Source organism: Tenrec ecaudatus, chromosome 4 (assembly GCF_050624435.1).
Source record: "Tenrec ecaudatus isolate mTenEca1 chromosome 4, mTenEca1.hap1, whole genome shotgun sequence".
NCBI classification, from domain to species: Eukaryota; Metazoa; Chordata; class Mammalia; order Afrosoricida; family Tenrecidae; genus Tenrec; species Tenrec ecaudatus.
Genome location: NC_134533.1, coordinates 203,547,557 through 203,571,366, shown reverse-complemented (window position 1 = coordinate 203,571,366; position 23,810 = coordinate 203,547,557). Strand labels below are relative to the sequence as shown.

Sequence of the window (23,810 nt, the reverse complement as noted above, 5' to 3'; positions counted from 1 at the left end):
TGTTTCTAATAGGAAGTCTAATAATTTTCTGAAAAGAGCCTAATATTACTATAATAACCATTTGATCTGTTCAGGTGACTAATCTGAGGACAATAATCTAGATGTACATGCTATAATGTTCCTTTTTACATTGTCTTCTAACTTATGATCACATTTAATGTTAAAAGTGAAGAAGGATAAAGATCTGACACAAAGTCATATTCTCTCTCCCTCCCTCCCTCCCTCTCTTGTAACAGAGAACCTCAGGCGAGTACCATCCAGTAAGCTGCCATGGAAACCTTGGGAGGGGCCCCATTCACGGCATATCTTGAATGTACACTATATCTTCTGACTAAAAGCTCCAAAGACATTAGGTCTTTTTTGTACCTAGAATTTCCATGGGGAAAAGGATTCAGCTCTTCTTATAATGCACATACATATCACTGTCATAAATCATTCACAGCAAAACTAAAATAGAACCCTGGGCTTCCATGTTACAGTCCATTATCCGCTCCACAAAACCAGTGCTCTATGAAATGGAAGTTATACTAAGAAATGCTAAGGCTTGAAAACACAAAGAGAAACAATTTACATTTTTGATGTGCCTAGAACTGTTTGTGAAATTTAAGATTAGCTGCATGATTCTAAACCAGTCATACATTTGACTTCAAACATGTATAAAAAACTACAAAGCAAAGCACAGGACATCTCAAAGATTCGGGAAGGAAAGGCTATGCACGCAGATCTATGAAACCTCAACCCCTCCTGAAAATTTGTTGTTGTTCTTTTCTATTATATAGTGAAATGTGTACATGCATATTTTTCTCTGTTAAAATCTTAAACTGTAAGATGACTCTGATATTTTAGATCTGGTAGCCAAAATTCTGGAAGTTGGTATGTTTAAGTATGCAAAACCAGAGAACTTAAAAGAAATGAAGGGAAAATTAATTTTGTGCCCATGTGGAACTGACAATATAAATCTAAAGACTTGAGTTTGGTAGCTAAGAAAAAAAGCCAAGCCCTAATGGAAAATGTGAAAATGTTCTGCTTTGAGGATCTCAATGATCCTTGCAGAAGTGTTAAATGTTTTAATTAAAGTAACAGGTATAGTACCTCTGTGAGATCAGATGTCAGCGAATTTCTGAGCATCGCTGCTGTTAGCTGCAGACGAGTCGGCCCAACTCCTGGCAAACCCACGTGGAAAGGGATGATGGATTGGGTATCACGCTTTGGATCCAATGGGTTTTCACTGGCTGATTTGTGAAGTACATCGATAGATCGTTCTTCCTGGTCCATATTAATCTAGGAATTCCACTAAAACCTGTTCAGCACCACTACAACCTTTAAGGCTCCCCTGACAGATGTGTGAACTATCAGTGGTCTTTCCAATGTTAGTCTCTAATTGAATTCCAGGAAGCAACTCAATGCAAAATGAACCCGAGCTCAGTCACATACCAACTATTTTCCTTTTATCTAAACTTTCTTCTGCTAAAAACAAAGGTAGAAATGTTCCACAAGGCTACTGTTGAGGAATAGCTAAGATAATTAGTGTCTATCTACAACTATTCCCTAGAATATGGTAGGTACTTAATAAACATTAATAAATATTAAGTTGTTAGAGTAACAGAAAATCTGTCAAAGTTGTTTATAATGAACAGTGCTGTGTTTAGAACCACCTTGCACAAGTGAACACTGAGTACTGTGATTTCAGATTCTGTATGATTTTCTTGCATGTGATAAGTCCTGTCCTAGGACGAACAGGAATAAAGTTTCTATAGTGACAAGGAGCCTTTCCTGTTATCAGAAAAATGTGAACTTTCGTTATCCACAGAATCACATTCAAACTTAAAATTTCATGAGATACCACATATTAGTAGACAGTTGCAAGGAACCCTGGAGGCCTAGTGGATTACACATTGGGTTTTTAACCACAAAGTTACTGGTTTGAAACCACCAGCCACTCCACAGGAGAACAACGAGGCTTTCTACCCCAGTACAGTGTTGCAGTTGTAGGAAACCACAGGGGCGGATGTACTCTGTCCTGTTGAATCAACTTGATGGCAGTTAGTTTGTGGTTTGTTTGCTTTTAAGGGGTAACTATAAGTGCTTATCCTACAGAGTTAAACAGACAAATAAAAAATGCATCTTAAATTTATTGTTAACAGACAGCAAGGGGAGCAGAGCAATGAAGTTCCCAGGTAACACCAAAAATAGACTGTGGGGCCAGGGCATGGCGTCCCATCAGGCTTGACTGGAAAATACTTGTAAAGGTCAACAAATAAACCCTGAACTATTTATAGGATTTTCTTTTCTTTTTTTTTTTTTTTTTGGTCATCGTTGACTTTTTTGTTGTTGTTGTGTTGTTGTTGGAGTTGCTTTATTTTCTATTGTTGATTTGTTTTGTTCAGTCTTGTGTTACTATCTCTGCATGTCTATCTACATAAAATAGGTGGGATAAACAAGCCAGAGGAGAAAACAACATCATGACAGTTCCGGGGAGACGTGGAAGAGAGAGGGGCAGCGAAAGGAAGTGGTGTTAACAAACCCAGGGACAAGGGAACAAGTGACCAAAAATCGATGTCGAGGAGGGTGTAGAAGGCCTGGTAGGGCTTGATCAAAGGCAATGTAACAGATATGAATTACTGAAACCCAAATGAAGGCTGAGCATGGGAGTGGGACAAGAAGAGAGTTAAAGGAAATAGAGGAAAGAATTAGGAGGCAAAGGGCATTTATAGAGATCTAAATACAAGCATGTACATATTTAAATATATTTGTATATGGTGATGGGGAAATAGATCTATGTGCATACATTTAAAGGTTTAGTATTTTTTGTCTTATTTATTTATTTTAAAAATCATTTTATTGAGGCTCATACAACTCTTATCACAATTCATACATACATCAATTGTGTAAAGCGCACTTATACATTCGTTGCCCTCATCATTCTCAAAATTCGCTTTCCGCTTGGGTTCCTGGAATCAGCTCATTTTCCTTTTTTTCCCTCCCCCCCCATGAACCCTTAATAATTTATAAATTATTATTTTATCTTGTCTTACATTGCCTGGCATCTCCCTTCACCCACTTTTCTGTTGTCCGTCCCCCAGGTAGGAGGTCACATGTAGATCCTTGAAATCAGTTCCCTCTTTCCAACCCACTCTCCCTCTACTCTCCCAGTTTCGCCACTCACACCACTGGTCCTAAAGGGATCATCCACCCTAGATTCCCTGTGTTTCCATTTCCTATCTGTTCCAGTGTACATCCTCTGGTCTAGTCAGACTTTCTGGTAGAATTTGGATCATGATAGTGGGGGGTCAGGGGGAGGAAGCATTTAGGAACTAGAAGAAAGTTGTATTTTTCATCGTTGCTACATCGCACCTTGACTGGCTCATCTCCTCCCCTAGACCTCTCTGCAAGGGGATCTCCAGTGGCCAACAAATGGGCTTTGGGTCTCCATTCTGCACTCCCCGCCTCATTCACTATGGTAATATATTTTTGTTCTGATGATGCCTTATACCTGCTCCCTTCCAAACCTCATGATCGCACAGGCTGGTGTGCTTCTTCCAGTTGGGCTTTGTTGCTTCCGAGCTAGATGGCTGCTTGTTTACCCTCAAGCTTTTAAGACCCCAGATGCTATATCTTTTGATAGCCCGGTACCATCAGCTTTCTTCACCACATTTGCTTATTCATCCACTTCATCTTCAGTGGTTGTGTCGGGAAGGAAGGTAAGCATCATAGAATGCCAATTTAATATAAGAAAGTATTCTTGCATTGAGGGAGTACTTGAGTGGAGGCCCAATGTCCTTCTACTACTTTAATACTAAACTTATAAATATAGGCACATAGATCTATTTCCCCATCCTCATATATAAATATATTTGCATATGTACATGTCTATTTAGATGTCTATAAATTTCTCTTGCCTCCTGGCTCTTTCCTCTATTTCCCTTGACTTTCCTCCTGTCTAAAGGTTTAGTATTAAGGAAGCAGATGGACATTGGGCCTCGATTCAAGTACCCCCTCAACATAAGAACACTTTGTCCTAACAATCTGGCATTGTGAGATGCTCACAATTCCCCACATAATTGCTGAAGGCAAAGCAGGTGCATAAGCAAATGTGGTGAAGAAAGCTGATGGTGCCCAACTATCAAAAGATATACTGTCTGGGGTCTTAAAGGCTTGAAGATAAACAAGCAGCCATCTGACTGAGAAGCAACAAAGCCCACATGGAAGCACACCAGCCTCTGTGATCATGAGGTGTTGACAGGATCAGGTATCAAAGACCCAGAACAAAAAATCATGTCAATGTGAAAGGTGTGTGTGTGTGTGTGTGTGTGTGTGTGCGTGCGTGCGTGCGTGTGTGTGTGATGGAGGCCCAAAGCCAATCTGTAGGCAATTGGACATCCCTTACAAAAGGCTCACTGGGAGAAGACAGGCCAGTCAGGTTGCAGTATAGCACTGATGAAACATATACCTTTCCTCTTGTTCTTTAATGCTTCCTCACCCCCACTATTATGACCCTACTTCTACCTTACAAATCTGGCTAGACCAGAGCATGTACATGGGTACAGATAAGAGCTGGAAACACAGGGATTCCAGGACAGATAAACCCCTCAGGACCAATACTGAGAGTAGCCATATGGGGAAGGGAAAGGGGTAGGGGGGAAAAGGAGGAACCAATTACAGTGACCTGCTATAACCCCTTTCCAGGGGAATGGACAACAGATAAAGGGAGAATCGGACACTGAAAGACATGGAAAATTAATAATAATTTATAAATTATCAAGGGTTCATGAGGGAGGAAGGGGGAAGGAGAAGGGATATGACGAGCTGATACCAAGGGCTCAAGTAGTAAGAAAATGTTATTAAAATGATTATGGCGCATATGGCAGGAAGCTATAAGGGAGATGGCCACAGCTGCCCTGGACCTGAAGAGTCATCACTGTTTAGCCGGAAACATTTCCTTTGTCTGCTGTCCTGAAGATCCCGTTCTCAGGTGTTTTCATCCCTAGTTCCTGAATTGTAAGCTTATCTTCACTAGATGATCAGGGGGAGTTGGTTTCTGTGCACTATTTTTGGTAGTAGTCTCTATTAAGACCAAATGGATGTTTCATTAAAGATAAAACCATCCTTCCTCATTCAGCTTGTCTTCCTAAAAAGAACTAGGTTGGCCAGACCAGAAAATTGGGAGGTAAGGAGAAGGAAACGGAGGTGGAGTCCTGAAATTAGAATTAGGGTACTAATGTCTCTCCTGAACCCCCGCTTTTGTGATTTCCACTCACAAAGCGAACTAAGAACTGTTCTAAATTGCTCTAGGTTCGGCAAACTGGGCTTGCGTACTCCAGTTGTAAAGCTAGTCCCACTCTTTCACTGGGAGTAGCGATTTCTCCAGGGTGATGCCCTAAAGGGGACATAATCCCAGACACAAGGAGTACCACAAACCAGAGCTCTCTGTGCTGTTGGCTGCCTTGAGGTCATAGCCTGGGAAATGGGGAGGTGGGGGGTGGGTAGCCATCATTTGAAGTAGAAAGAAAGAGCAGAATTTTACCTGAGGTAGATCATGGTGTGGAAGAAAATAGGCTGATAGAGTCCAGGGGGTGAATTCAGTTCAAATTGCCTGATAAGGAAATAACCCCCCTGATAAGCTGGGTCTCTCCCTCCGGGGGTTAGTGTGACAGCCCCCAAATAAGAGCACCTCACAAACACAATATAAAAAAGAGAGAAAATATATATTATTGGTTAAAAAAAAACCAACAACAAATCCCAGCCTTGTTGCTCAGCTCCAAGGATCACATAGAAGGGGTCACTTAACATAAATCAGCATAAGAAGAAGCCCACACTAAGGAATGCCAAAACTTCACTACAGGGCCTGGAGGCTTTTTGCATAACAAAGACCTGCTGAAGCAAGTCTAAGCTTCTAACAGAGCACAGAGCTAAGGAGACAATTTAATTAGATTCTATTATAGCTGGCCAGGGGAGAGAAAAAACAAAACCCTCTGATCTAGTAGAGCACCAGCAGTCTAGAATGGACAATAAGCCCAGCTTCCTTCTTAGTGATTCTACGCATAGCTAGGGGAGGTCCTGCCTGTCCTGGGACCCTGTGTGGGGCTGTGGGAACACCCTGCCCCCTGCCCCTGCTCTAGTGCTACATTACAGCACAAAGTAGGTATACCAGTGAACTCCAGTATTCAATACTGCAGTGAGAACTGATGCCTGGCTGCGGGTGCGACCTTGCCTTTAAGAGTATTCCCACCCTGCATCTGTGGAATCCTATATCAAGCAGGTACACCACCCCGTTACCTTGAGGAAGAGTTGGAACTCCTCCAGCCCCATGGACAGGTGACCAAGTCTCAGTTATCTCCTTACTTACCATTCTATTCTTTCTTTATTAGCTCGCCCTTCTATCTTTCCTACTGCAGTCGGTCTCAACGGGCTCATGTTTGTTTTGTTTTGTTTCTTTCTTTCTTCTTTCCCCCCTTCTCTCCCTCTTTCCTATAATAAGCCACTACTGGTTTCCAGGCCACTACCCTCCACCTAGGGCAAATCAACCAAAATAACAGGGGGAACTGCAGCCCTCCCTCTGTCACAAGGCAGCTGTGACAGTCATCTACAGAGCACTGTGCTGCTAAGAAAACCTCTGTCAGACCACTAAGGTAATCTTGCCAACTAGGCAATTCCACCCAGCACCACTGGGTGCCTGCATTAAAAGGGTACACTAACCTGCCATAGTGGGGCAGGGTTTAAACCCCTCTGGCCCCATAGTCAGGCAATCAGGAATGAGCTATCTCTTTAATCTTTATTTTTTCCTTCTCTCTTTCTCCCCTCTTTATCATCATAGTCAATCTTACCACAGTTGAGTTTTTCCCCTTCTTTATCTTTTTAAAATTCTTTTTCTTTGTTCTCTTCTCCCCTCTCTGTTTTTATGATTCTTGCCTCTCCCTCTCTTCTCTTCGAGATGCCACTGCTGGTTTCCAGACCCCTACCCTCTGCCTAGGGCAACTCTGCCCACCCAGTGGGCAGAACTACAGACTGCCCCCTAAGACAATGCTGCACGCAGCACAAGACAGTGCTACACATAGCATGGCATGGGGTTCAGCTATCTCTTTATCTATTTTTTTAATTCTTTCTCCTTGGCTTCCTTTTATTCTTCTTTTTCTTTCACCTTTTCATCTTTTCTCCTCTTCTTCTATCTCTTTCCTTCCACAGCCTCAGGAGATTCAGTTCTCATTTTTTGTTGTTGATTTTACTGTTTTAACTTTCATTTAGGCTGTGTATTTTGTGTGTGTGTGTGTGTGTGAGAGAGAGAGAGTGGATGTTAGTTTGCTTGGCATTGTTGCTCCAGTTTTCATTTTCTTCTTTCTCTTTTTTCTTCTCCTCTCCCTATCTTTCCTTTCACAAGCCACGAGCAACCTCCAGACAACTGCCCTCTCCTAGGGCAACTCTGAAGGCCCAACTCAAGGAGTTCCACTCACATTTGTTGGCTTTACACGCAGCTAAGGAAATCACACCAGTCCTCTTCCATACACCAAACAGCAGGGGTTATCCCCTTCAAATAGTGGGGAGAACTCCAGCCTAAATCCCGAGGCCCTACAAGTGACAGGGGGAAACTCCATGCTGCTGCAGGAACATCCACCCAACCTCCAAGTCGATCTCTCTGACTAGGGTAATTCCCCCTGAAAGCTATGGTGCTCTACAACAAGGTGGGTACACCCACACGCCCTCCTCAGCACTACAGTTGCAGAGGGAAATACCACATGCTATCCAAGGAGCTCCAAGAACCATGAGGCTTACTTAGAGATCAGCCACTGAAACAACACCCTCGTGGGCCTGATCAGCGTCACGAGAGGACCATCCAACTCATATACCAAATAACAGAATACAGGTCTGCTAGGGTAGGAGCGAAACCACAGGAAAATATAGTGGTAGCCTGATCCCTCAGTACAGCTACTAGAAAAGGAGTTCATAGAAGCACTCATACGAGTCCCCCAAATGAGAGCTCAGTGCTCTTCAACTCTGGAAGATGGCTCCAGGCTCCTCTAAAACAACACATAAACAGCAACCAGAACTAACAACCTCAATGAAAAACCAAGAGAAACAAAAGCCAATACCGGAAGAAGTCATAAACCTAACGATGTGCATAGAAGAAGCAGATATTGACCTGCCACAGAAAGAAATTTTCAGAATACTGCTTGGAGTTACACAGGATATGATAGAAGCAATACAGGAAAAGGATGAAATCATAGAGGAGATAAAGGCAATGCACCAAAGGGAAATATAAGACGCGAGAAATAATAAAATCCAGTGACAAATTGACACACTTTGCCAACAGACTTGAGGAGGCAGAGAATCGTACCAGTGACCTAGAGGACAACCAAGCAGACTTCAGCAAACAGGAAAAGCAGTCAAATAAGACAATCAAAGAAGCTGAAGAAAACTTGAGGGCCATGTCTGATGGTATCAAGAGGAACAATAATATAATAATTTGACTACCAGAACATGACACAACAAGGAGTTAACAGCGAAAATAGTGAGGGAATTCTTAGTGGAAAACTCCCCCAGCTTAATAAATGAAAATCAGGCAACCATTCAGGATGCTGAAAGAACACCAGCCAGACTAAATCCCAAGACTAAATCATCAAGACACCTAATAGTGAAATTATCCAACTATGAGGAAAAGAAAAATATCATGAAAGCAGCTAGGGAAAAGCAAATAATCACGTATGAAGATACCCCAGTAAGAATATACTCAAACCTGACAGTGGACACAATGAATAAGAGGAGGGAATGGAATAACATATTTCAAAAATTGAAGAACAACGCAAACCCAAGAATATTTTACCCAGCCAAATTATCTATTGAGATAGATGGAGAAGTAAGAGTCTTCGCATAAAAAGCAACCCAGCCCTACAAAAGATCCATGCCGATCCAGTATGGGCAGAGATCAACACTCACCAAGGGCAAATAAGAGACAATCACATAGAACAACTCCACCCACATGGCAACAAAGAGAAAATAGCCCTCAGGATAGCAATGGCTCAATAGTGAAAATAAGGCAAACATAAACCACACACACAACACAAGTGGATAAGATAGTTAGTTAGGAAAATACCCAACACAAAAGGTACAAGAGGACATGACAGAGACCACAGATGGATGTAATAACACTGAATATCAATGGCCTGAACTCAGGCATTAAAAGACAGATGCTAAAAGACTGGCTCAGAAAACATAACCCTTCAATCTGCTGCCTACAGGAGACACATCTCAAGCTTGCACACAAAAACAGGTTGAGAATTAAAGGCTGGAGCAAAATATGCCATGCAAATGGCAATGCAAAAAAAGCAGCTGTAGTGATCTTAACATCTGACAAAGTGATCTAAAGATACAGGCCATAACAAGAGACAAGCAGGGGCACTATATAATGATCAAGGGAACAGTAAACCAAGAACTAGTGAGCATAATAAATATTTACGCCCCCAATGAGAGACTCACGAAATTTGTAAGTCAAATACTCCAAACGATGAAAAAAGAAATCACAGGCTCAACAATTATAGTTGGTAACTTTAACACACCACTCTGAAAAAGACAGATCACTGGGAAAGAAACTCAACAAGGAGGCTACAAATCTAAACAGCACAATTGGACGACTTGACTTGATAGATATTTTGAAAGCTTTCCACCAAATGCAAAAAAATCACATTATTTTCAACCCAACATGGCACACATTCGAAAATAGACCACATAGTGGGACACAAGTAGAACTTGAGTAAATTCAAGCACAGAGAGATTATGCAAACGTCTCTCTCCGATCACTGTGCCAGAAGGCTGGAAATTAACAGGACAGTGAAGAAAACAAGGGCAAACAATTGGAGGATGAACAATTCTCTATTGCAAAAGGAGTAGGTATTGACCCAAATCAGAGATGAAATCAGAAAGTTTCTAGAAACTAATGAGAACGAAAAGATGGCATACCGAAACCTTTCAGATACAGCTAAGTCATTTATCAGAGGAAGGCTGATGGCAATAAATGCATACGTTAAAAAAGAAGAGAGACTCATGGATGATATCTGGCACAAAACTTACATAAATTAGAGCAGAGCCAACAGAACAATCCTACTAATAGCTAGAGGATAGATATAACAAAAAATCAGAGAGAGAGAAAACAAGAAAACTATGGAAAAAATTAATGCAGCTAAAAGTTGGTTCTTTGAAAGAATTAACAGAATTGATAGACCACTGGCAAACCTAACCAAAGAAAGGAAGGAACAAAACACAACTGCAAGGATGAGGACTCAAACATGGGACATTACAACAGACCCTAATGAAATTAAAAGGACAACTACACAGTACTATGAAGGCCTATACTCTTAACGAATTCAACAACTTGGAAGACATGGACAAATATTTGGAAATATAATCCCTCCCTAGATTATCCCAGATGGATGTCAAGAACCTCAACAGACCCATAGCAATAGAAGAATTAGACAAGTTTATTATGGGATTACCGATCAAAAAATCCCCTGGGCCAGATGGTTTCACAGGAGAATTCTACCAAGCATTTAGGGAAGACTGACACCAATATTACACAAACTCTTCCAGAACATAGAAAAAGACGGAAAACCCCCAAATTCTTTCTATGAAGTTAGTATAACTCTGATACCTAAAGCAGGCAAAGTTCCCACAAGAATTGAGAACTACTCACCAATATTCCTAAGAATATCGATGCAAAAATCCTAAACAAAACACTGGCCAATAGAATACAAAAGGATATAAAAAATAATTCAGGTAGTACAGCAGGGGCCAGACAAAATTGAGGGGTACATATGGTAGCCAACTAAAAAGGAGGGTGGGAGAGTAAAGGAAAAAAACCAGATAGAGATGTGTGGTGGGGGAATAGGGTAGTGAGCCACCCAAGGGGAGGGTATTGTTTGTGTCTCTACAGGGAAAGAGGGACCAGACTTAAATTCGGTGTTCCAGAATGCGAATGCAGCATGCGGACATGGAGAAAGGAGCAAATGAGGGGGCCTGAGGGCTTGGCCCCAATCCTAACTACATGGACAAATGCCCCTCCCCCAGAAGAATTTACTTTAGAGATGGCACTGAATAGAGGGACATATCTGACCAGAGCACACAGGAGCAAATGAATGGGGAGGAAGAGAGAGCAAAGCACATGCTGGCCCACCAGACCTGGAGGACGATATCTCAGCTCTGAAAAGCCAATGCACAGAGTGGACCATATGGCTGATCCCACTATGAGACAAGACGTACCTCGCTGTCCCATGGTTCTACGTAGGACAACACCAGAGACTCAGTGTCGGGATTGGTCCGGTCTGACCCCATCACACCAAGGGAAAACACTAAGGGCGTGCGGCAGAGCAATGGGGGTAGCAGATCAGGGAGTTCCCAAGGGACTGCAAAGAACAGACTTTGGGGCCAGAGCGAGGCATCTCGTCATACCCGACTGGTGGACATGCCTAGAGGTCAAAAATCAGACCTTGATCTATTTACAGGTTTTTCTTTCTTTTTTTAATTAATTTATTCTTTTCTTGGTCATTGGTTTTCCTTGTTGTTGTCATCACTGTGTTCTCTTTTGTCGCCTTGTCTTGCTATGCATTGTTTTCTGGTGCATATTATTATCTCTGCAGATCTATCTAGATAAGATAGGCTGCATGAACTGTCTGGAAGAGAACACAATGGGACCGATGGGTCCAGGGGGACATGGGAGAGAAAGAAGAGGGGGAAAAGAGGTGGTGTTGACCAACCCAGGAACAAGGGAGAAACAAGTGATCCAAAATTAGTGGCAAGAAGGGTGTAAGAGGCCTGGCAGGGATTGGGTAAGGGCACTATAACTTAGAGAAATTACTGAAACACAAATGAAGGCTGAGCATGACAGTAGGACAAGAGGAAAGAAAAAGGAAATAGAGGAAAGAACTAAGAGCAATGGGTATTTATAGAGGTCTAAAAACAGGCATGTACATATGTAAATATATTTATATAGGATGATGGGGAAACAGAGCTACGTGCATATATTTATAGGCTTATTATTAAGGCAGCAGATGGACATTGGACCTCTACTTAAGTACTTACTCAATGCAAGAACACTTTGTTCTATTAAATTGGCATTTATGATGCACACCTTCCGGACACTATAGCCGAGGTCAAATGGGTGCATAAGCAAATGTGGTGAAGAAAGCTGTTGGTGCCCAGCTAGCAAAAGATATAGCATCTGAGGTCTTAAAGGCTTAACATAAACAAGTGGCCATCTAGCAAGGAAGCAACAAAGCCCACACGGAAGAAGCACACCAGCCTGTGTTACTATGAGATGTCAAAGGGATCAGGTATCAGGCATCAAAGAAAAAAAATCAAATCATTGTAAATGAGGGGGACTGAAGAATGGAGACCCAAAACCCATCTGTAGGCAACTGGATATCCCCTTACAGAAGGGTCACGGGGAAGAGACAAGCCAGTCAGGGTGCAGGGTAGCAACGATGAAGCACACAACTTTCCTCCAGTTCCTAAATGCTTCCTCCCCTCCACTATCATGATCCCAATTATACCTTATAAATCTAGCTAGACCAGAGGATGTACACTGGTACAGATAGGAATTGGAAACAGGGAATCCACAGATGATCCCCCTTCAGGCCCAATGGTGAGAGTGGCGATACCGGGAGGGTGGAGGGAAAGGGGGAACCGATTACAAGGATCTACATATAATCTCCCTGGGGGACGGACAACAAAAAAGTAGGTGAAGGGAGACATCGGACAGTGTAAGACATGACAAAATAATCATTTATAAATTATCAAGGGTTCATGATGGAGGGAAGAACAGGAAGGGAGGAGGAAAATGAGAAGCTGATATCAAGGACTCAAGTAGAAAGCAAATGTTTTGAGAATGATGATGGCAACAAATGTACAAATGTCCTTGATACAATGGACGGATGTATGGATTGTGATAAGAGTTGTATGAGCCCCGAATAAAATATTTTAAAATAAATCATGAAAAAAGTGATAATGGCAAAAAATATGCCAATGTGCTCGACACGAAAAAATGAGGAGCTTATGCAAGGGGCTTAGGTGGAGAGCAAATGTTTTGAGAACGATGAGGGCAATTAATGTACAAATGTGCTTTACACAATTGATGTATGTATGGATTGTGATAAGAGTTGTATGAGCCCCCAATAAAATGATTAAAATTTTTTTCATTGTCATATATATTTATATTGTACCTTAAATTTATTGTTATACATACATTTATTGTTATATATATAAAACTATACCTTAAATTTCTTGTTACATGTATTTTAAAATAACATTAATGACAATACCTTCTTTCATCTCTGCATGTAAATCATAAAGTAAACACTGTTGGCAGATGCTGATTCTTGATCTGATTATTACCATTAAGGAAAGATTTTAAAAATTAAAGAAAGTCAAATTTAAATAGATGCAAAACAGGCACAAATTGTCTTTCTGAGTGGAATATGCATGAATAAAAAATGAGAAAAGAAATCAAGAGATGTCTAGATGACTAAACCCTGACTGACCTTGTCTATTCCCTGACGGGCTCACCTTGAACAACAGGAGAGGCATTCATGATCTGCAGGTAAAACCCTTATGACAATATCTGAACTGACTCTGCTTCCAAGAGGCTCAAAGAACCAATTGGTATTTACCCTGCATAGATCCATCCAAATAAAAAATTGCTACTTTTTAAACTTCAGTTAATTTTAGGGACAGTTTGTTTTAAATGTCACTTTTTAATAATTTTATTGGGACTTATACAACTCTTATCACAATCCACACATACACCAATTGTGTATAGCACACTTATACATTCGTTGCCCTCATCATTCTCAAAACTCTCACTTTTAAATGCCACTTTGAAAGAGAATTCTTGTTATTAAATGCGTGTGAAACCACATCTATGAGCAGGCTTCAAAAACTTCATGGGAAAAATGGAATGAAAACATAATATAACCTCTCTGTAAACTTGCTGAAGCTGTCTCTATAATTCAGGTAAAAATCAGATTTACACTCTCCAGCTTGATGGCAGAAGTGTTGTTGCAACAGTGCCATGTTAGGGCTGTAGGTAGCAGAAAAGTGGACAACTGACTCTAATCAGATGTAGAGAATGGGAATGTAGAGAGAAGCTAGAGTCAAGTGAGAAATTTAGGCAGAAGCTCATGCATGACCCAACATCTAGGAATCAAGCATCTAGATGTCAAAGTAAGGCATCAGGTGGCTTGAGAAAGATATGCAGATAGAAAATCAACAAAGACAGATATCCTGGGCAACTGGCATGAGTCTTCTACCACAAAGTATATTCCATGAGTAACTGCATCTTAATATTAAAGCCAGAAATTTTGTACACACTTCTTATTGAGAAACTTCCTGTCTTAGAGGTTGAGTTAGTTCAAATTTATTGTGCCGACCTGGCACGTGGGGTTAATTTACAGGACTGAGAGATAAATGGCTTGGTGAGTCTTGCCTTTTTAGTTCTCGGGTCTTTTGCTTTGTGATGGTCAGACCAGGGGGCAAGCTGACTTAGCAAGTTCCCTGCTCCAGCTGGCAAGGCTCACTTCCTGCAAGACATCCCCAAGAAGCCGCATGGACCTACTCCAATGCAGCCCTGGGTACTGGAGCAGCTGTGTGGAGACCCCTGCCAGGGCTGAGATGTTTACACTTTTACTGATTAAGCTTTCCTCCTGCAGTCAGCATCATTGCGTCTGTTTTGTGAGTTAGAGGAGGACTTTGTGGATTGGTGTTGGACATATGGGTTAATGTTGGACTTGTAGGCTTGGGCAGCACTGGGTTGGGATGTTTTCTTGATGCGCACTTAACCTTTATATAAAACTCTCTCTTGTACATGAGTTTCTGTGGATTTGTTTCTCTAAAGTACCCAGACTAACACAGAGGTACCCTGGACTGGCTATAGATAGTGTTTGATTTTGACATACTCATAACAGGATAAATGACACCAACTAGGCAACCAGTCTCAAGCAGCCATTGGAAGAGCCCTTACTGCTGCCACAAACGATTTTTGAATACTTTAAACACCCATCCACCTGGCAGGCCTGGTAAACTCCTCCTCTCTGAAGGCAGCTCAGGCCCAAATGGTGTAGAGGAACTCTCCTGCTCCTTGAGGGTTGGTGGTGTTGTGGCTTAAGGTCAGCAGGTCAAACCCAACAGCTGCTCTGCAGTAGAAAGCCACTCTGTGGTCTTTCCCAGTTACTAATTATAATCCCTCCTCCAAAAGATAACCAGTACTCTGACAAATCCTACCATCAGTTAGTTTTACTTGGTTCTGAATGTTAAGAAAATGGCAGTATAACCACACAAATGCTTCTATCTGGTTTCTTTCGTCAAGACTATGTCTGTGATACTCATTTTTGTGTGTGTCACTCCCTAACTTCCTGTGTGCATTGCATCCTATTCTATAAACACATCACCATCTATTCCTCCACTGGTTCATGCCCTGGGGGCTTGTGTCTTGCTGTGATGCCAGAAGCTATGCCCTGGAGATTTCAAACACCAGCAGGGTCACCCAGAGTGAACAGTGTTCAGTGATCTTCCAGACTAAGGACAGACTACCAAGAAAGAATAGGCTGTCCACTTCAGAGTAATTCGTTATTGCAAACACTGTGGAAAACATCAAAACACTGTCAGTTATTAAAAACCTAATGAGCATTCTCAGAGGAAGTACCCATTCTACTGCTGATAAAAAAATTTAATTGTTTCCAGTTTGGGGCAGATATGAATTATTTTATTATTAATTATTATAAGTTTAAAATTATTATATGTTTATACATATATCTTGGTACATTATGAGCATGAGGTTCAAAAAATTCATGGAAAAACTACATTACCTTTTCATTTCACTTTCCACAAGCTTCCCCTCCCCCCCCTTCTTAAATTTATTTTCCTTACCTTTATTGGGGGCTCTTATATCTCTTATCACAATCCATACATTCATACAGTGTGTCAAGCACATTTGCACATATGCCGCCATCATCATTTTCAAAGCATTCTCTTTCCACTTGAGCCCAACATCAGCTCCCCATTTCACTTTAGTGGTTGCATGGATGTACTTCTCTGTGGCTTTAACCTGAATTTTCCTATTGACCAAGATTAGGTTCTTATGCAAGCTTAAGAACATTATCTATTTTGTGAATTATTTATTTAGGGGGATTATCTATATTGCAAGGAGCCTATCCAAACCTTTTCCTGTGTATTTTTCTATTGAATGTCCTTTACTCATTTTTAAGTTCATTTTCTTGTACTGTTTTTGCAACTTTTGAGAACATACACAGCAAAACACATGAATCAGTTTCTACATGTACATTGAGACTGATTAATTTTGCAAGTTGCTGATGTCAATTTGATCCCATGCAGGTCTTTAAGGGCTTAATGCTCAAGACAGAGACTTTCAATTAGTCAAAGCTGTTTGGCTTTTTACAGATTTTAGGGCACTAGTTTTCAGGGTTATCCAGCCTTCATGGCTCCAGAAAATGTGGAGTCTGAGAATTTGAAATTCTGTTCTGTGTTTTCCCTCTTTGGATGAGAATTTTTCTAAAGGATCTTTTATTACAATGCCAGTACTGGAAGCTGAACATCATCCAGTTCTTCTGGTCTCCTGGCAAAAGAGACTGATGTTCATGGGGGTGATTTGCTATGCACTAATTCTTTCTCCAATGCCGGACATTCCTTCTTCCTCTGTTGCTCCAGGTGAACAGACACCATTTTTCTGTGACTTGGATGTTTGTTTGCCAGCTTTCAAGATGCAAGGAGCTAAGCAACAAACTAGGAATGCAGAAAAAACGCTAAACACATTAGGCCAGCGGTTCTTAACCTGTCAGTTGTAACCCCTTTAGGGGTCAAAAGACCCTTACACAGGGGTTGCCCGATTCATAACAGTAGCAAAATGACAGTGATGAAGTAGCAAAGAACATAACTTTATGGTTGGGGGTCGCCACAACATGAGGAACTGTATGAAAGGGTCGCAGCATTAGGAAGGTTGAGAATCACTGCATTAGGTCAATAATTTGAGATTATCTCGTGGAATCATGACCTTGAACCTCTAAACCAAGGAACCAAATCCCAAGAGATTTTTTTTTGTATGAAAGATGCCTCAGCAGCTACTTTTTAAGTGTATGTTTCTGTCATTGTCTAAACACATGTATCACGCTTTTGCTAATCAACTCGTGACAGGTGTACATCTAGTGACAACACTTAAAATGATTGTCTGTGCATACTTACCCTTAATCAGTGTGATTTTTCATTTTTCATTTATTTTTTAATCATTTTATTGGCAGTTCGTACAATTCTTATCACAATCCATACATACATACACTGTGTCAAGCACATATGTACATTTGTTGCCATCATCATTCTCGAAACATTTGCCTTCTACTTGAGCCCTTAATATTGGCTCCTCGTTTTTTCCCCCTCCCTCCCCCCTCCCTCATGAATCCTTCAAAATTCATAAATTATTATTCTTTTGTCATATATTACACTGTCCGACGTCTCCCCCTGCCCTCTCCTCTGCTATCCATCCCCCAGGGAGGAGGCTATACATAGATTCTTGTAATCGGTTCCCCCTTTCTACCCCACATTCTCTCCTCCCTCCAGGCATCACCACTCTCACCACTGGTCCTGGAGGGGTCATCTTTCCTGAATTCCCTGCATTTCTAGTTGCTATCTGTACCAATGTACATCCTCTGGTCTAGCCAGATTTGCAAGGGAGAATTGGGATCATGATAGTGGGGGGGGGGGCATTTAAGAACTAGAGGAAAGCTCTGTTTCATCATTGCTACCCTGCACCCTGACTGGCTCATCTCCTCCCTAAAACCCTTCAGTAAGGGGGTGTCCAGTTGCCTACAGATGGGCTTTGAGTCTCCACTCTGCACTCACCATCATTTACAATGATATGATTTCTTTTTCTCTGATGCCTGATACCTGATCCCTTCTACAGCTCGTGTTCACACAGACTGGTGTGCTTCTTCCCTGTGGGCTTTGTTGCTTGTGAGTAAATTTATTCTTTTTATGGAAGCTTTGGTAGCACAAGGGTAAGGTGTTTATGTGCCCACGAGAAGGTGAACAGTTCAAACCCATCAGAAAAAGCCTAGTGATCAGCTCCTATAAAGATTACAGCACAGGAAACCTCTTAAGTAGCTCTTTTCTATCATGTAGGTTCACTATGAATCAAAATCAACCCAAGAGCACACAAAGGCTGTCCTTGTGTTACTCTAAATACCATTTCTTTGTGGGCTCTAGCTCTCACTCTGCATTTTCTTTTACATTCTCCTTAATCATGTCTCTTGAACCACAGGTGTCCTCAATTTAATAATACACAGTTATACATTTTGTTCTATATGGTTAGTGCAAAAGGATGCCTTGTTTTACACTTCATATTTAGATCACCAGAATCAGCAATTGAGTGTGGGGACTATTCTGTGAGGCATTCTATCAAGATGCATTATATTCAATACACTGACCCAGTGTCACTATTTAGGTATCATTTCAAATATAAATTGGCCCAAAATATATAGAATTGGACATCATTTCCTCTATTGTACTGCAATTATCACTCTTCTTGTAAATTAGTGAATAATATGTGATGACCTGTTTCTGAACTCTGTTTTGTTTCAATACTCCGTATTTGCACAAAAAAACCACATCATCTCAATTTATCATAAGTTTTGGTATCTGGTAATATAAATCCTTCTACTTTCAAGTTTGACCTCAGTTTTTCCAAACCTTCAGCATGTTCTCATAACTCTTAGAATTAGCGCTCAATTTCTATAAAAAAAAAACCACCAAACATATGGGTCAATTGGGGGAAAACTAACATCTTTATTATATTGAGTCACTCAATCCACAAACACGGTACTCTATTTACTTAGACAGTCTCTGTTTGCCAATCATATCTGTGTTCCCTTTGATATAGATGTTGTTTATTCCTTTCATTGTGTGCATTCTGAGTTTTGATGTGTTCAATGCTATTATAGGTGGCATTGTTCCTTTAATTAATTTTCTAATTCTTTATTGCAAGCACAATAGAAACGATGCATCTTTAAGATATTTATTGCTAGAGTCAAACTTGATAAATTCATTTATGTATTCACATATTTTCTATTGATTCTATTGAATCTTTCTTTTAGATTTGCTTCCCCATTCTTGCACACTTTTTCCTGTAGCTGACTCTTGTTATTCTACTGCAGTAGTATATCTAACACGATAGACGTGATGACAGTAAATACCCTTGTGTCATTTTCAACAACACTGGTGCTAGCAGGTATTCTTATTTCAATTTGAAATCTCAGTTGGCAAGTTTTCAATATTTCACAATCAAATATGTTTGCTGTACAGGTTTCAGTAGATACCCTTTAACTAAGGAATCTCCCTGCTACACTTACTATGATTTTTTTTATCATGAGGGAGTGCTGATTTATACTTTTGTCAGAAAAAAATACAAATTTAAAAAATATTTTAAATGAATGCTGCAAGTAGAGGACCCTTTCTAGAGAAGTGCATGCCCCAAATGTATATGGATCTTGGGTTATAAGAAGTTATATATATCTTACCAGTAGCCCCACCAGATCAGAGTTCCACTTCTATATACATTGCCTCTGAGGCAACACTGCAACACTTTCATTCTGTTATATCCTATGCGATGGCTTCTAGCCATGCGGACCTACTAGCCTAGGCTGCCTCAGTTATCGCCCAAAATACAAAGCTTGTGTGTGCTAATGTTCTAATTCTACAAGAAGCTGTCCTAATTGTATTGTCCCCATAAATCCTGTTGGTTGTTGTACATAGTTTTGAAGAACATGATATTTTTCAGGAATGCATACTCCTTATAGAATAAATATAAGTAAATGTCATAGAAAAAAGTAGTCATCAGCCAAATTTTAAGCATTTAAGCATATTTACTGATTGTTTCATTATAACTGAGCCCATCTAGCCAATCAGATAAAAACACACAAATGATTACAAAGTTATAGTTCGTTATTGAAATCCTACTCAAATGCAGCTAAATGAGACTCAAAGATGATATGTTTGATATAAAAGACATCATGGGTAAAATCATGCTCTGACAGCAAGCAACCATTTAATGAATTATTCATGTTTGCCTAATCTAGGGCATAAAAAGAAAGCTACCTTTATGCACAATATAGAAGAGGGAAAGTCTTATAATGATATTTGATAATGTGATGAATTATGGCTTCTAAATGATTGCTTAAAACCAATTAGAAGAAAGTACACTGCAGCCAGAAATGATCACTATTTGGGTACTGTATAGGTTAATACTCACCTTCACACTTCTCAAGAATCTGGACCGTTTCTCCGATTTCTAGGACCAACCCTTGAGGGACAGATCCTCGAAAGCTGCATATCACTAGAAAAGCAAAAACAAACACATACAGTAATTGGCATTTTTTAATACTGAGACAGGATAAGAGTTGCTAAAATTAAGCACTAAGCTTTCTTAACGATAACCATTCCTTGCTTGGTTAATTCTGAAGACAACCCTGGAAGTAATCTCTAGTGAAAACCCTATGCAGCTGGGAATATGGCAGACCAGGTACAGGTCCTCCGCCACCATGACACGGAGACCAGATGAGACAGATACAGATGATCCTCCTGAAACCATGAGCTTCAGGGGAAAGGACAGAGAAGTGGACAGAATGCCCACTAAGTCTCAGTGAACTGCTGAGAATCCATGTATTTTGCCTAATTTTGTTCATTGGCTTCGTCATTTTGTCAGAATTTATAATTAATTTGTCTTTGTTGTTTGCCTGTAGAAGAGATTAAGGCAATGTTTAGCAAAATTAATTAAGTAAAAGGAAATATTAAATATATTTATAGCAGAACAGGAAAAGAGCTGGTTAAACATTTTCATTTTAGTATGATTTGTTTTACTTTATTATTTGTTTTAGTTTCCTCGGCAATAAGAATTAAAACAAGTGATCAGTTTGTAATTTGAGATTAGAGGTCAGGAATGTTCTTGAAAGAGCAATTAGACTGAAGCTTGATCTTTTGAGTCACAGGAAAAAAGCAAGCTTAATTGTTCCATTGCACCAACATCACTCAAAGCATAAACATAATGACCACCAACCACCAGAGCAGAAAGCATCAGAAAGAAGGCATGATGTTTATTAATTGATGGTTCATAACTTAGTTATAAGATTATTAATGTCCCTTTCCCAATTTAGTTCTGTGATTATTAATGCTCCTTTTCTAAACGTCTCACTTTTCCCGATCCACATCCCCCTCCTTTTTCTAACATTTAAAAATCCTCTCCTTTTCTGTTCAAGGGGGCAGTTTTCTTGTTGGACTGAATCCTGTCTCCTTGAATATTGATATTCAGTAAAACTCTCGCTTCTGTAGTCATTTTCCCCCCACATAATCTGGTGTCAATCTGAGACTATTAAGATTGAAGGCGTGGAGTTTAGCCTGTCAATCAGGTCACAGCTTGATGACCTCATTTGGAGGTGCTACAGACACAGACGCTCTGCTTTGTCTTCCTGCTGAAAAGATACATGGAGACACACTGATGGAGCTAGAACCCTGGATCTGGAGAAGCCATGTGGAGACCCACAGCAATGCTGAGATGCTTGCACTGCCACTGGATCCATAAGACTTTCAACCCACTGACCTGTGATCTTCCTGCATTCAACATCATTGCATGTGTTGCGTGAGTCTGAAGAGGAATTTACAGACTGGTCTCGGACATATGGGCTAACATCAAACTTATACACTTGATCTGGACTGGGCTGGGATGTTTTCTTAATATATAATTGTTCTTTGATATAAAGCTCTTTCTTAAACACATATGATTGCCCCTTGGTTTTTTTTTCTTTAGTCAACCCAGACTAACACTTCCCTACTATGCTCCTAGGTAATAATCCAGTTATAACCTCTATTGATTTACCTATCCAGGATTTCATATACAGCTAATCATATGAAACACAAACAATAAGAAAATGTTCTGAAATTGTGGTGATGATTGTCCAACTCTTAATGTGATTGAATGATATGTGACGTGTATGCCAATAAAACAATAAATAAGAAGTCTTCCTACTACTCATGCAGCAGGGTTGGAGGCCTTGATGGTGTCCAGCTGTGCTTAACTCTGGACGGTGCCACATACCTCCGCAATGTCCCCAAAAAAACAGGCTAAGGCCGGAGGCAGCAAAACAGCAGCACAGGAGAAGAAAGAAAAGATTGTCAAAGACAAAACTTTTGGTCTAAAGAATAAGAAAGGAGCAAAGCAACAGAAGTTGATCAAGACTGTGACTCATCAAGTTAAACATGGTCAACATTAAGCTGAAAAGAAATTGAAGATGACAAGAAAGAATGAATTACAGGAGCCAAATGAACTATTCAAACCTGTAGTTGCTGCTCAAAAAATAAGTAAAGGCGCAGATCCCAAATCTGTGGTATGTGCATTCTTCAAACAAGCACAGTGCACTAAAGGGGATAAGTGTAGGTTTTCTCATGACTTGACTCTGGAGAGAAAATATGAAATGCCAAGTGTTTACATTGATGCAAGAGATTAAGAACTAGAAAAAGATACCATGAATAATTGTGATGGGAATAAACTGGAAGAAGTAGTGAACAGAAGCATGGTGAGGCGGAAAAGAAAAAAAAAACCTCAAATGGTGTGCAAGCATTTCCTTGAAGCTATTGAAAACAACAAGCATGGCTGGTTTGGAGTGTGCCCTGGAGGGGGTGATATGTGTATGTATCGTCGTCCCTCCCCCTGGATTTGTGTTGAAAAAAGATAAAAAGAAAGAAGAGAAAGAAGATGAAATTTCATTAGAAGATTTCATTGAAAGAGAGCATTCTGCTCTAGGTCTACATGTTACCAAAATCACCCGAGAATCTTATCTTGCATGGAAAAAAAGGAAAAGGCAAGAAAAGATTGATGAACTTGAGTAAGATCTGAAAAGAAGAAAAGCAGACTTCAAAGCAGGGAAAGCACTAGTGATCAGTGGTCGTGAGATGTTGGAATTTTGTCCTTAACTTGATGATGATGATGAAACAGATGATATCCGTGACACCCAGGGAATAGGCGGTGAGGAGGCTGATGATTCTGTGAACGTAAATGACGTAGATGTAAGCCTGTACATTCCAAGAGATGGAGATGAAACCGGTATTAGTGTAGCCAGTCTTGAAAGATTCAGCACATACACTTCAGAAAAGGGTGACAACAAATTAATTGAAGCTTCTGGAGTTAGGGCAGAAAATGGGGGAAAGAAGTGACTTGGAAGAGGGTAACAAAGGAGAGGCACAGGAAAATGGAGCTACTGATGCTGTTCCTGTTGATGAAAATCTTTTCACTAAGGAAGATTTGGATGAACTAGAAGAAGAATTAAACACACTTGATTTAGATGTATGGCACCAAACAAGTTCATGAACAAATGAAATCAGCTCAGCATGATTTCAAATTGACTACATTAATTCTTCCACCTAGAATTCTTCAACAGAATGTTTCTTTACCATGTGGGTTGTGGAGGGCTAACCCTCTCCAAAAAAAGGAATGGTCTCCTTACATCTCTCCTGACTTTGACTCCATCTCATAGTAAGTTCAGAGTAGTTCGTGATAAATTGAAATATAATGGTCATTTCAGAAAATGACTGATGGTTACAACTGTCCACTGAAGTAGGAAGTGTAACTGTTTTTCCAGCTTTTGTTTTTCATTGGGTATGCATTACCAGGAACAAGAGAAATCTAAATATAAAACATCTTTCCTTTAGTGCCGTTGTTGAGCTGATTTCATTTCATTTACTTTATATTTATATTTTATAAAAGATGCTACCTAAAATAT

At 40.3% G+C, this 23,810-nt stretch overlaps 1 long non-coding RNA gene and 1 pseudogene across 1 annotated transcript in view; one reads left to right on the top strand and one right to left on the bottom strand.

Moving 5' to 3' along the window:
* LOC142445523 (uncharacterized) overlaps positions 1-20,376 on the bottom strand; it is a 162,908-nt gene extending 142,532 nt beyond the window's left edge. Inside the window, exon 1 of the long non-coding RNA XR_012784031.1 lies at positions 20,291-20,376. This is a non-coding gene — a long non-coding RNA (uncharacterized LOC142445523). The remainder of the gene's footprint in view (positions 1-20,290) is intronic.
* A 1,760-nt stretch (positions 20,377-22,136) lies between these two features.
* Positions 22,137-23,398, top strand: LOC142446177 (zinc finger CCCH domain-containing protein 15 pseudogene; annotated as a pseudogene).
* Positions 23,399-23,810: the final 412 nt, after the last annotated feature.